This window comes from Syngnathus floridae, chromosome 22 (assembly GCF_059516105.1).
Source record: "Syngnathus floridae isolate MCC-2025c chromosome 22, RoL_Sflo_1.0, whole genome shotgun sequence".
Classification (NCBI taxonomy): Eukaryota; Metazoa; Chordata; class Actinopteri; order Syngnathiformes; family Syngnathidae; genus Syngnathus; species Syngnathus floridae.
The window spans coordinates 3,057,316-3,071,010 of NC_142434.1; the positions used below are offsets into that span (position 1 = coordinate 3,057,316).

The 13,695-nt window shown below is 44.7% G+C and overlaps 1 long non-coding RNA gene across 6 annotated transcripts in view; it reads right to left on the reverse strand.

Annotated features, from left to right (window-relative positions):
* The window catches only part of LOC148379200 (uncharacterized), a 164,249-nt gene that overhangs the window by 5,806 nt on the left and 144,748 nt on the right, over window positions 1-13,695 (reverse strand). For 5 of the 6 annotated variants that reach the window (XR_015855529.1, XR_015855533.1, XR_015855528.1 and 2 more), the window contains 3 exons: window positions 3,688-4,041; window positions 703-1,757; window positions 542-576 (listed from right to left, as the gene is read on the reverse strand). This is a non-coding gene — a long non-coding RNA (uncharacterized LOC148379200). The remainder of the gene's footprint in view (window positions 1-541; window positions 577-702; window positions 1,758-3,687; window positions 4,042-13,695) is intronic. The other variant, XR_015855532.1, reaches the window with a different exon arrangement.

The following is a 13,695-nucleotide window of genomic DNA, read 5'->3' on the forward strand; positions in this document are numbered from 1 at the left end:
ATTTTATCATCCATCAACTCACTTCATCATACAGCCGATTCGGGTTTGCTGCGTCACACAAATTGAACAGAGTCGTTCAAAACAGGAGAAAATAACGCGCGCAAATGTTTGTTGCGTAATGGAACGCTGTCGGGCGCCATCTTTAAATAGATTTGGGCGAGTGGGCGCCATCTTTTAACAGATTTGGGCGGGCGCCATCTTTGAACAGACTGAGGCGGGCGGGCGCCATCTTTGAACAGATTTGAGTCACGAATCTCTGATTTCGACATGACGTAACTTATTCGTCACATTCATAAGTTTGTACAACAAGGAAATAGCGCGCACACATCTCAACAGAACCAATATAACCAACGATCATAATTGTTTATTTGGCTATATTCAAACGTTTCCTATAGCCAGACAAACAACGTAAAAACGAATGAAAAAATGCTGGCCAGCATTAAAAAAAAATTAAAAAGACATTTGAAATACTGTCGCGGCAAAACGACCGAAGCGCGCAACGACGCGACGCAAAGTCGATTGTGGCGTGCCGTGTCCAAACCTCAAACACTCTTGAGTTCCTGGGGAGCAAAAATCCTGCAAGAAATAGTAAAAGGCATCATAAGAAACGGCAAACATTTGCTCGCGAGCGTGAAAATCCTGCAACAAACACGGCGTCCGTCGTGAGAAACGGCAAGAAACGACAAACATTTGCAAGCTTACCTGACAAACCGCCACGCGTCTGTGGCACCTGCATTTGATAACTCCTCTTGAGCACACCTGTCGCCAATTCACTTGAAGACGTGACGTCACATCCGCCAATTTAAATATTCTTCTTCTCCTGCTCGTCCAACGGCGCTTTGCACACTAGCGCCACCAAGTGACCTGTTATGGTGACTACTGTGGAAAGGATTGCTTCGCTGACTATACTCTTACAATGTAAAACTTAAGGCTTAAGTGCTCAACTGAGACCGCTCGTGTCCCTCCAGGACACTTTATTATTTTTTTATTTATTCGTGTATTATAAGTGTTCATGAGGTGTACCTAATAACAGGCCACTTCATTAGGGGGAAAAAAAACAATAGTGACACTACACGAGGTAAAAAAAAAATGAAATGAATAAATAAGATTTAGAACATGGATATTTTATTATTCATTTTTACCACACGGATGTTTTTGAAAAAAATCAACAGCTGTTATCTGTCATAGGGAGTACACTTTTAAAAACAGAAGAAGCTTAATAATGATTGTAGAAAAGAAATACAACAAAACAGCAGCAAGCTGGCGGCCACTTCCACAGCCTTCCTGGCACTCCATCCGGTCCTGCTGGTCAAAGCTCAAATTACAACTCCATTATATCAAATTACAAAAAACTCACATTTAATTCACTAAGTACTCGCTAAAGGTTTTTCATTCAATGCCAGTGACTTCATGAATAAATCATTAAAAAAAAAAGGCTCGCAAAAGTGCTTCAGTATAACAAAAGAGAGCAACGTGAACTCAAAGTATATTAAAAAATGTCAAAGCACCACAAGGAGGAACCAACTTGTCATATTTAGTGCCACAAATCACACAATATGACTGACTTTGTTTTGAGCTGGCAATCACTGGTATCTCATTATTTCACTATTTCCTGTAACAAATGGATTTTTAACTTTTCGTAGGTTGGTATGGGACAGCAATAGCTTGGTTTAGTCAGTCCAGTCGGTTCCCAGCCGGAACAGAAGCAGCTTCCACGGAGAGCAAGAGAAAAGGGCTGAAGGGGTCGTCTTGGCAGGCTGCAAGAGAGGAGTGACAAATTAGAGGTTGGCAGCTTCAAAAGGAGATTCAGCAGGCCGGCCCGTGAGAACCCTTTTTTAATAAGCGCAATCCCCGTCTGAAGTCTCGCAGTGTAATAAAAACGGATAGGGTGCCTACATTTCTAATCTTCTTTCATTTGAGTGTGGATTTGTTGCCGGCTCACGCTGTGCTCGCAGCGCCTCGTCCCATGTATTAAATTCAAAAGGCGGAGTCGGAACAGATGGCGAACGTTTGTCTTTGGCGCTATCAAAAAAAAAATAAAGTTTGCGCTTGCATCTGGCTTGAATTTTGGGGTCAGACACACATCAAAATAAAAAGCAACAATTTGAATCATTGGTAACCATCTGCCTTTAAAATGTCAACGCGTCATCCCGTTGTTTAACCGGCTCATGCTCATTGATTGGCCGCGGCGGTAAAAGGTCACCGGATGGACGATGCTTGCGAAACTCGGCTAACTGATGGATTACCTTGACATGTGCATTCTACCAATCTACCCCCCCCAATACGTATTCTCTCGATAGCGACGTTAGCACGAGGATGATGTTACGTAATTGTACCCTCAACGACTCAATTTATCCACGCTATCCATCCATTCAAGGTTATGGGCACTTTTAAGCATCATAAATCTCATTAGTGGTGCAACATGTCTGTTTTGAAGCAATTTTCTGCTTCTCATTGCGTCCTTTCATGCATAATGTAATGGTTTTACTCTGGGGTGGGGGAGGGAGGGGCCGAGTGGGTGGGATCCTCCCGCCAAGGGCTCGTTACGCCACGCGTTCCAGTAGCTCATCAGCGAGCAGCCAGTCGGCCATTAAGTGTAATGCGTTATTAAATATTTACTCGGTCCGATGCCACCGCCGCGCAGCGTTACAACGACACGTTTGTCATTAAAGGACATCGGCGCCATTACATATGCACGGCGAGGTTGCCGAGGGCGTCCGAAAGCACGGCGGTGACGTTCTCGTGCATTCTAACGTCTGCTATGCTTGCGTTCGGCATTTGGAGCATCTGCTGGAAGCTCCACGCGTGCGTTCCTCATAGGCGGGAATAATTAGAATTCTTACATATATGGCATTTTCCTGGAACAAAACATACAAAATGGCGGATTATTTTATTTTATGAGCTGGCGCCTTACCTCTATTTTGTGCCAAATCACGTGGAGTCTCACTGTCTCAACCTTATAGCCTGAAAATTACGCTCCATGCATTCAGAGACGATCCGATTACGTGCCTCCGTTGCGTTTTCAGAATCGTGCTTGTGTTTTGGGTTAAACATGTCAACAAATGGCTTAATTATAGTCATTTAGAGCTGCTTGGTGGAAGTACTTGTTGTAGCTGTGGGACTGCGGCACACACAGCGCGCACGTGTGTGTGCGCGAGCACACTTTAGCGCGAGAGGGTTTGTTAATGATATTTACGGAGTCAATGAGGCTCGGGAGGAGTGCTACAAAGTGGCTTTCCTAGCACACAATTACACAGCGCAGTGACGTGCTGAGGGGGCGCCGCATGCTTCACGCTACGGGCCCTCGTACGACAACATGACCGCGACCGGAGCACACTGAGACTTTGTTGTTGTTTGAATATGTCAGCATGTGCGCTTTTGGCTGCAAGGTTAAAGAAATCACCAGCTGAATGACACATGGACACGTGACAAGGCCAAAGGGTGGAAGGATATCTGTATCGACACACAGCAGCAAATTCCCTTCCAGCTTTATCAATATCCCGCTCCAAAAAAAAAAAAATCTCAAATTGCGACGGAAGCTGCAGGTTGCTTGTCAGAGCTTCTGCACACTGTTGTGTTTGTTCATTGTTGACGCGACCAGCCAGCTGGCCGCGTCGTCTCGCTCGCTGCAGGAAGGGAGCGGGCAAGGATGGCGGGGGAATTAACTACCCCCCCCCCCCCTCCTACCGCTTGCTTTTCTTCTCCAAGTATGGCTGCACCGGAGCACGATTTGTCATCGAGGCTGCGGCGGGCGCGACAGAGCTTTACAGCTGTGAAATGTGGCCAGTAAACAGTATCTTGCGCTGGTGGCCAAAGAGCCCGTCCCCCTGAGGGACTTTGCTGCCTTTGTGACTTTGAGAGAAGCCACGGCGAGGACGTTATTCTCTCCGGCCCAACTGCATTCAGGAAGTTCTTCCACCTAAAGGGCAGGATTGGTGTTTGGCAGCCACGACGGGATATTGTTCCCCCAAACAGGAGAAGCGACGAGCTTTGTATGGCATCCAAGGATGGAAGGATGGCTTTCCATTTACTCCACTTTATCTATGAAAAACACAAACATGGGAAAAAAAAAAAGCCCTTAGAGAGTGTAAACGGCCACCGAACATTTCATCATTTGGTGGAAACAGATTATGTCCAATTATTGAAGATATTTTTGCCCGGTTTAAACTTGAAAGGGTTTGGCCTTTGTCTCCTGACCCTGGTCTCCTGACCCGGGTTGACACTTTTAAAAGATTCATACAGATTGCCAGACCACACTGACTGAATAAAATATAGTCTTAAAGCCATAAAAATCCTTTCAGGTCCTCCAGTTGAGGGCGGGGGATTGTAAACAACTTTACAGGGCAAAGGGGATTGGATACTTGGCATCGTTTTTACATAAAGCGTTTTTCTAGTAAACATTTTGACGCTTTCACAAGATCATATTGTTATGTGGAGAAGTTGCAAGAGTGCTTCCAGGAGTTGGAGTGCGTATGTTGAGCGTGTGCGGTCGGGCCTGCGGGGTCCTCTCCTCTGAACCGCCGGATCGATACTCGGCTTCAGCTTCACCATCAGGACCGCCGGAGGAGCGCTGGGCTCGATAAACCAAAGATTTTTCTCCCCGACATTCTGAACTTTTGAACGTCCCCAGAGCAGCTTTTATCCACTTTTGAGTTCATGTGGTAAATACACAGATTTCCAACTGAGATTTTTTTTTAGCCAACGCGAAAGGCTAACATCTATGTACCTGAAAACGTTTCTTCTGCTGTGATCATCTCTTAATTAGTGCTCTCGATTTTCTGCGGTGTTCTACACGTTGACACAGTTGGAAGCGTGAAATATTGATCTAGTCGATGTTCAGCCAAGTTTTTTTTTTCTACAGGTTTGAGTGGCACGCTAACCGAGGATCAATATTTGAATATTTGTTGACAGCGGTGGAGCCATTTTTTGAAATCAGGTTCTTCAACGCGACAGATCAAGAAATGTTGCTAGCGGATGCTAATGATCATTTCCTCTCAACCATCACGGCGTCTGCGGGAAAAATGGCTTTTCTTGCCGTTTCACAGCTCATCTAGTCGATACATGATTCCGTTTACTCGCGGTGACGTGCAAAGCTAATTAATCCCGGCGCGCTCGAGTCTGTTGGCACTGCAAAGTGGAATGTCAAAGACACAAGTGATGGGGCGCTTAAACAAATTCATTTGCCATCATCCGTACGATGAGATATCTAACAACAGCAGCGCTTCTCCGAGGCCGGCGCTTCTTCAACAAAGTGCAATTTCACACTCGAGAATAAATGCAAATGCCTAGCAACTATCTTTGAGCTGCTTTGAGACTCGCCACTCTCATTTCCACCACCCATGAAAATAGATTTTGAATGAAAAGAGGGTCCATAAAAAAAAAAAAAAAGAGAATTGTCAGCAGAAGCCTTTAACGACACAATCTCGGCGTGCTTGAAAACGAGTCGACGTGTAGCCCGCGATCAGCATCAGTGCTAACTGCGCATGAAAATGAGCCGCGGCCTCTCATTTTGGTCCCCTCCTTAATCGAGTATTACTCTCACACACGCGGCCATGATGGACATTAAGCACAGTTGAGAGAAAAGCAGAGGCCCCGGTAAAGAGCCGCTTCATTACCGCTGGCATTTAGCCGCCGTCGCCTTGCACCTTATCCAAGACAAATGCCAGCGTGCGCCACGCCGTGCCTCCCATTATATGATGACATCTGCGGAAAGGTTAATACACTTCTTAAGCACAGTAGATCTCTCCAACACGCCGCCGTCCTCTCCCGCTATCATCGCTAGCTAGCGTACGGCTAACTTTATTAACGCAATAAACGGGACGAGGGAAAAAAAATCAAGGAGTTGATTTGGCAAACTTAAATATGCCTTTTTAAGATGCTGTCCACTTGATGAACAGAAGTGTTCCGATCCTGAGGGGACCTTCAAGCTACATCGCACCATTAGCTAGTCGCGGACTCTGATTTTGCCTGCAAATAAAGTACTCTATTTTTTTTTCCCCCCTGGCTTATTTAGTTGGAAATGAAAATAAAAGGTGATTGCTGAGGCGGAAAATGACACCATGAGAGCCGCAAGTCACACAATTTATGGGTCATTCTAGGATTACAAGGCAATTTAGGCACCAACATTTTGGAAAAACAGATCGTTTGTTTTACATTTGGATTCTTACCAAGGAAAGAAAAAACTGATTTGTAATTTCTGCGGAGTCATGTTTTTTTCTGTTCCTCTCGATGGCTAAAACGCTGCTAGGAATGTGGTTAGAAACTATTTTAGACTTTGATATGTACATTAGTTATAGAGAGAGGAATGAAAGAAACAAAAATGAGGGTGCGCAAAAGCTACTTGAACAATATTTAAGGGGACAGAAAAGGTCCAACATTTCTGGACTGACTCATGCTCATGTTTTTAACATTCATATTTACAAATTATGAGAAGTCACAAAAAAAATGGGTGATTTTCAAAGTGCATTCCTTTTCAACCAAATCCAAAATTACCGACAGCTGCCGTTTTTAAACCAAGCGAGGAAATGTATAGAACAAAGTAAAAAATATGAACAAAGTGTGGAGGAGAAAAAAAAAAGCACCATGCTGGAAAGTGACAGCCTGCGTGGGTGCGTTGGGAATAAACATCTTTGTGCAACCTTAGTGAGAGCAAAGTGTTGAGCATCACTAGAAATTACACTTACATAACACTTTCATTTCTCACATTTCGTAACTCATCAAAAGCAAATTCACGTCGTTTGTCTTTTCCATTTTTACCAAATGAAAACAAGTCAAGAAGTAAAAGAATTCCCTTAAAGAATACTTGCTGCCCATTCAAATGTGGCGTCGAACGGAGCTCGTCCCTGCGGGGATCCCAATAAGGCAAAGGACAAACTGCATTGAGAACTAATTAATAGCCAATCGAGTCCCGTGTCTGCAAGACAATGTCACAAGTTCACCCTTTGAGGTATTCCCAGTCGTTTTGCAAAATAATAAAGTTATCACAGACCCTTTTTCTCTTTACGAAATAAAATGTCAAATGCTAATTTTTATACAGCTCTCCAGAAGCTAGACGTTTTTTTTTTTACTGACTATGATCGGGGATCGAACCCACAGCCTCCAGGTTGTGAGACGACCACCTACCATTAATCCACGCCGCCCCCATAAATGCTTACAAATATTAAAAGCTCTATCAGTAACAGAGATGCTAGCACTTTGTACACCCGCTAGCTGGTTGTCACTTGAAATTTACTGGAACAGCATATCACAAGCTTCCCCTGGGATACTTTTAAGCGCAATCTTGTACAGACTGAGCTGCACCTTTTTATTTCTTAGATTCGATGTAAATATGTAGCTCGGAGATTAAATGAGGGTTTTATCCATGGACACCTTAGTGTCCATCACAGCTCTCGATTATTCACCCACCCCCCGATTCTCTAAATAAGTTATCTGCTGTGATTTAGTAGAGAGATTCTTCTTAATGAAACAGACGGTCTCGGGACAAAACGTGTCTTCTCTTTGTGGCAGCTCATATCAATGACACCGATGAGTTTGGAGTTTTCCCATTACCCCTTCAGCCCCTTTCATAATCTCCGCTCTGCATTGGAAAGACGCTCGATCTAATGAAGACGCGGCGAAATAGCGCCTGAGAATTACTTTTTTTTGCCATCGCTCTCCCCTTAATCAATTTACAGGTCGCGAGGTGGCGGTTCGGCGAGATGATTATTGTTCTAGCGAGGCGGGCGTGCTCGTCTCTCGCTTGTCTAACCTCGCTAACGCCTCCGGAGCGGGGCGGCCAGATTGAACGATAAAGTCGTCTCGGCGAACCCGTCCTGATTTAGAGTCCTCGGAGAAATGGATACTTATTTTTCTCTTCGCCCATGTTCACTGGAGTGCGACATCATCAACCGCCTCGCTCTTCTCATCGTTTTTTTTTTTTTTTTTGAAGATTTAACGGCAGCGGGTCCAAAGAGGTCAGTCTCTCAATGTCAGTGATCATCAAGCGGCTGCCTCACAAGTTTGGAATTCTATTTGGCCTCCGTAAAATACCGCAGTCGCATGAGTCACGGCCTGAGTTGAAAATGGGACTCGGAAAAAAACTTCTAGAAGATACTTGGTACCTATGACCACCACATTCAACCACAGACGCGTTTAAATTTGCGACTATCGCAATAGCCGGGTGAACACGGCGGAAACCTGCAAAGGAGCCCGTGCCGCTTGTACAACATCAAAACTTTGCGACGCATCCCTGCACTGAGGTCCACAATCCCTTTGGGTCGTCTGCTCCGGTGTGAAGTCGGGGCCGTGTGCATGTGTAATGCGGTGGAAAGAACACAGCTTGGCCCTTCTACGCTGGAGATCCATAGAGGCTTCATAGCAGGCAGAGTTTGGTTCTGGGTCAGGGCATCAGTAGAAATCATCACTTCATCTACAATACCAGAGTATCTGATTTATGTTGATATCAAGTCATGCTTTGTGACCCCTTGACTCTTGCTTCGGATTAGCTTTTGTTCATCGCAGATTGACTGAGCGGCTTTTTTGTGTTTTGACAAGTGCAAGCCCGGGAAAGACACAAGGCGCACTTTTCGTTTTGCCGTCAGCCCCGGCGTACAAGTCTTTCAATTTCTTTTCGAGTCTATATTTATTGCTCAAATAAGGAGCATTGTGCAGGAGCATGAAGGCACTTTGGAGTTTGCTGTTATCAGCAGACTAAAATGTGTCAGCGTTTGCTTGTCGGGTTGTTGCGCAGACAAAACGTCCTCATGTTTGTTTGAAATATGTGTTTAAAACTGCAACGTCTGGGTTGAGGGGGGGGGGGGTGATCATTTTTGTAACGTGTACCAGACTGATTGAGATCCCCACTCAACCAGGCATAAACAAACGGGGGGAAAAAAAAAATCCTTTTGTTGACGTGTAGAGAGTGCCAAGCAATTACAAACAACATTAAAAATGTAATGAACCCTATTTGCTTCAGGGCCAGGAGCGAAATAGACCGGGAGTGAAGGATGACGGCTGATGAACGGGGGAGACGCTTTGCTCGGAATATGTTGCCGTACAAATGGGGGAGGGCCTGCTCGGAATATTGAATCAAACTTTGGAGAGGGACGGCTGGATGGCGGCTCCGCTCGGTTATCCCGATGGAAGGATGCCAGAATGTGCTAACCTTCATTAGTTATGACAAACGGTGTCCGAGTTGTCGCTTGGTCCAAATGAGCTTTGCTCATTCTCCATATGCAATGGCAGCTTGTTATAGCAGAGCTACTATTAAAGGCCACTGAGGGAAATTGGATTTTTATGACCCCCCCCCTTCTCATCAAATGTAATTAAAAGTCGCCTAGCGCAGATACGCACCTTCAAGAGGTAGGAGGCTTTTCAAAAAGCCGAGATCGAATTAAAAGGATTTTTGACTTTGAAGAGGTTTATTCTGTGTTGTTTGATTTGTTCAAGTGTGACCGCGGTGCGTTCCTGCTGGGATAAAAAAAAAAAAAAAAAAAGGCTCCGGCTCCCGTAAGCGCTTGGCTGCAACGTAACCATTTCCATGGCGACTAAGTAACTCTTACGTGGAGTAACAATGTTCATTTGTTAGTCAGCCATGTGTGACGCATCCAGAAGACAAGATATTTCTCACTCGGGTTTCATTTCGTCACATGTCGGGGAACGTGGCTGGCTAATGGACTGGGAAGGTGCTGGGGGAATTTGCTGAGTTGTTATCTCCCGGAGACATTATCAGAGCCTTACAGAGGGGCTGGCTGGACACAGTCCGCATTCTACAGCCAGGACTGATGTTCAACATGGTAGATAGTGACAAAAAGAGCATCGTCATCTGGTTACAGTCTTCGCGTGATCTGATAAAGTGAAATTAGCATCGCCTCTGACCACGCGGGAAAAAAAATCTATCATCAAGTCAACTCGACTCAGCCCAATGACCTCCCGAAAACATCTCAGCAGTTTTTAGAATAACATCATTGCTTGGATGTTTTAGCTTTTTTTGTATACTGCCCCTCAGGGGAAAACGTTTGTCCACCGGAGGCGCCATGGAGCTCACGTTGGATCGCTTGGAGACTGCCAAAGAGCTTCAAAGGACCTGGCATCTTCTCCTGTTCTATTGTCTCGTCCGCCTCAGCCAGGAAACATCCTGTTTTTGGCACGCCGTGCCCACGAGACTCGCCAGAGTTTGCATTCACAGCTTGCAGCATCGTTCCCAAAAGCGAGAACGGGCCGATGCCAATCTGCCCGTTTGCCAGTATTAATAAACCCGTCCAAAAAGTTTTTGATCCTCACTGAGAGCAAAATGAACAGCACATCATCGCTCCACTTTTTTTTTTTTCCCTTCTACCTTTTTTGGACACACTTCAATGCCGACAAATTGACCTACTTCATTTGCACCGATGATTTATTCATTCATTAAGAGAGGACTGAGCGGTAGGAATTTTGCAGACGTGCTATCGCTTGCCACAAAATTTGGTACACTTGAATAATCCGATGTGATCACTCCATTGCACTAGAACTGAAACCAATGATGACTTTGACACAATTGAATTTTTCTCATAAAATCTTCACCTCAGATGACCTCACCAGGCGGGGACAAGAAAAAGTAGCAACACACTCGACAAAAGATTGATTCGGTCCACTCCAAATAAAACGCTTGTTTTTCCAAGCCGCCTCAGCTGGCACTCATTTGTGTTAGTGTTTGAAATATCGCACGTCTTTTGAACAATCAAGTGAAACCGTCTCCCTTGTCACACCTCATTTTGTGCAAATAATTCATCCTTCTGTCTTGGGCCAGCCTGCTTGTGAATTTCCATCGTCCGTCTCTGCTCGCGACGACACTTTTGACACCTCGCTGAAGTCATTTCTGTCGTCCTGACCACGTCGAGTAAATAAACCCATTTGTAGCGCGGGCGATGCGTCAGATTGAGTGAAAAATGAAAAATGCAAACATTAAAAAGCTATCATCCCTCCATCAGTCGACTCTGACCTCCAAAAGAGCTTTCGACGGGGGCTGTTTGGTTTTTGACAGCGGCGGCGTGGTGGAATCGTTTGAAAGCCACGTGATTCGTTTTTTCGGCTTCATTTCTAAGCCAGGCGACGGGCGGAGAGCAGTGTCTCATGAATTACTTGCTTGCTAGCAGAAGGTTATTACAGAGAGATAAACAGAAAGATATAAAAAAAAAAAAATCTTCAAGTGATAAAGAAGATCGATGACTCTCCGGCGGGAGCCTGCGCCGATGACTCCATCACCTTTAGGTGTCTCTAAGTTATTTCCTTCTCTCCGTTTCTAATCATACCGTTCTTGGCTTCCCCTCGTCGACTCCCCCACTCTTCCCCTCGCTTCACCTCTAGCACCGATGTTAATAAACTCAATTGAAGCCCTTGTTGCCTCCCCTCAATCATCACCCAACTTAAAATAACACCGGAGGGAACAAAGAGAACGGGGCTAGCGTGTCGTCGTTATTAATTGTCCGATGGATGAATATCCCATTACAGTTGGACTGAGGAATTGAGACGGAGCGGGGGGTTATCTCGTGATTAATGCTAAGTTCGCGCAATGCGTGATTAATTTCCAAGCGCGAGTGGGTGTTTAATCACGGCCACATGCGATATGATCAATTATAGGGTGGAGGAAAAAGAGCTGGATGATTAGACTACCTTTCAGCGGACGGAACATATGTCAGCCGAGGTTTAGTTGCTTCACTTGTAACTTGAGGTAAAAATGACAAATGAAAGCACGGAGGCTCTATTAAATGGGCTAAAAAAAGATGGACTTAATAAAAGGGCTCATTCACTTTATTCTTAGCTATGGTATCGTCAAAGATAATTTCACCGCCTGCATTGGAATGTTTGGCTTTTTGCTCTGACAGCCGCGTTCCGCCCGTTAGCGGCTTAAGCTAGCTGCTGATTGACAGGATCGAGCAAATCCCTGAAGGCTTGATTTCTGAAGCGTCAAGATAGATGCTTCAAAAGTTCAAGCGAGAGATTCAAACTATTTTCTCATCCAAGGCAACAATGGGCGCAACAATCCCCAGTTCCAGAAAAGCCTTGTTCCTCTCTTCCATCTGATGAACGTAAAATCGTATGACAGAATCAATTACCTCAAATCCACGGCCCTAATTGGGAATTTTTAAGGGCGCGGAAGTTGTTGTGTACATGGAGGGAAGCAAAGCCCCCAAACAACAACAACTCAACACGGGAGGATTCTTACATGGCGATGGAGCGACAGCTGCCTTATGGACTGCGCCACAGCAGTCCCACACCACAAAGCACGGCCATCTGGTACGTGAGGCAAGAGAAAGCAAATAGGCAAACTTTCCGACTGAGTTTGTGTGTTATGGAGTCCTTGTGCTCACATTGAAGCACATTTCACACCCTTTGGTCTCTTGTGTTTCTCGGCTGCTCCTTTTCCAAACTAAATGGATACAAGACAGCAAAAATTGACAAATTCTGCCCGCCAAGCAAGATGTTAGGTTCAATAAAGCAGCACTTTTGGAAGACTCCACTTCAAAAGGCAGGATTGCCGCTTTTTGCTCGCCGTCCCACATACGCCTTCTGAAAAAATGGTAACTTTGAACTCCCGCTGAGAATTTTCCACCGACTACTCGAGAATTATTTGAGTTTCAAAGGATGCCAACTCAAAGCGTTCGTCAAAAAAGGAAATATGCTAAACGCTATTTAACAGCGCACTTTATTATTTTGTAGCTTCTGTTTTTTTACTTCATTCATCACTCTTCTGTCACGGTGAAGTCAAATCATAAAACGGAGAGGAGGAAAAAAAAAAATCCCGTCATCACTTCTGCCACAAATGGAAAAATGGAAATGACCATCACTGCAGGAAATCTAATTACAATAAGTGAAGACTTGCAAGCTTTGGTAGAGCTTGTTAACCTCCTGTCAAAGACAACCAATCAGCATACTGATGCAATTTTTGCACAATATTTTGCTTCTGAGCCACCGAGTTAAATGTTATTCGAAAATCTCACTCTCCGCAGCCTTCCGTTCCACTTCCTGTCATCAACGCCGATATTATTTGAAAGCGGAATTGCGGCAGTCAATCAGGGGTTAAAGAGTCACGTAGCCCGAGGCCTTCTGCCATTGTAATTGAAGCATCAGTTGGCGGAAAGGTCACGCATATCTACGCAAAAGGTGATAGTACACTCATAACCGTTGTGCGTCATTTTTTCCTGACCTTCTGCTCTGTTATTGCGCATATATGTCCCACATTCAGTGGCAGCCATTGCTGGTACCTTTCGAATATAATTACACAATTGAGAATAGAAGGGCCGGGGGTTAATGCGAGATGTTGTTCAACCCACAAACACTCATGATAACAAAAGAGAAGGTTGCGCTTCCCTCGAGAGCTCTTACGACATTAGCGCTGCCCTTGAGTAAGAAAAAAAAATCCTAAATATGTCCGCGTCGATGGCATCTGCACGACAGGAGTGACAACCTTCGAGGTCTGTGAAACATTTTGATAAAAAACAACAAATAAATGGCTTTGGAAATTGTTGGCACAATTGAGCCCTTATTTTTCTTTGCGCAGAAAGCTAGCAAGGCTACAAAAGCGCTGCGTGTTTAGCATGTTAACCGCTAACTCACCATGAAATTCAGCTTCCTTTTAATTTAATGACATATTCATATAATATACATGATTTAATAACATTAATTTAAATTGGTTTAAATTATGTGGGAAGGGTAACACTCTCACTTATTTAAAAAACA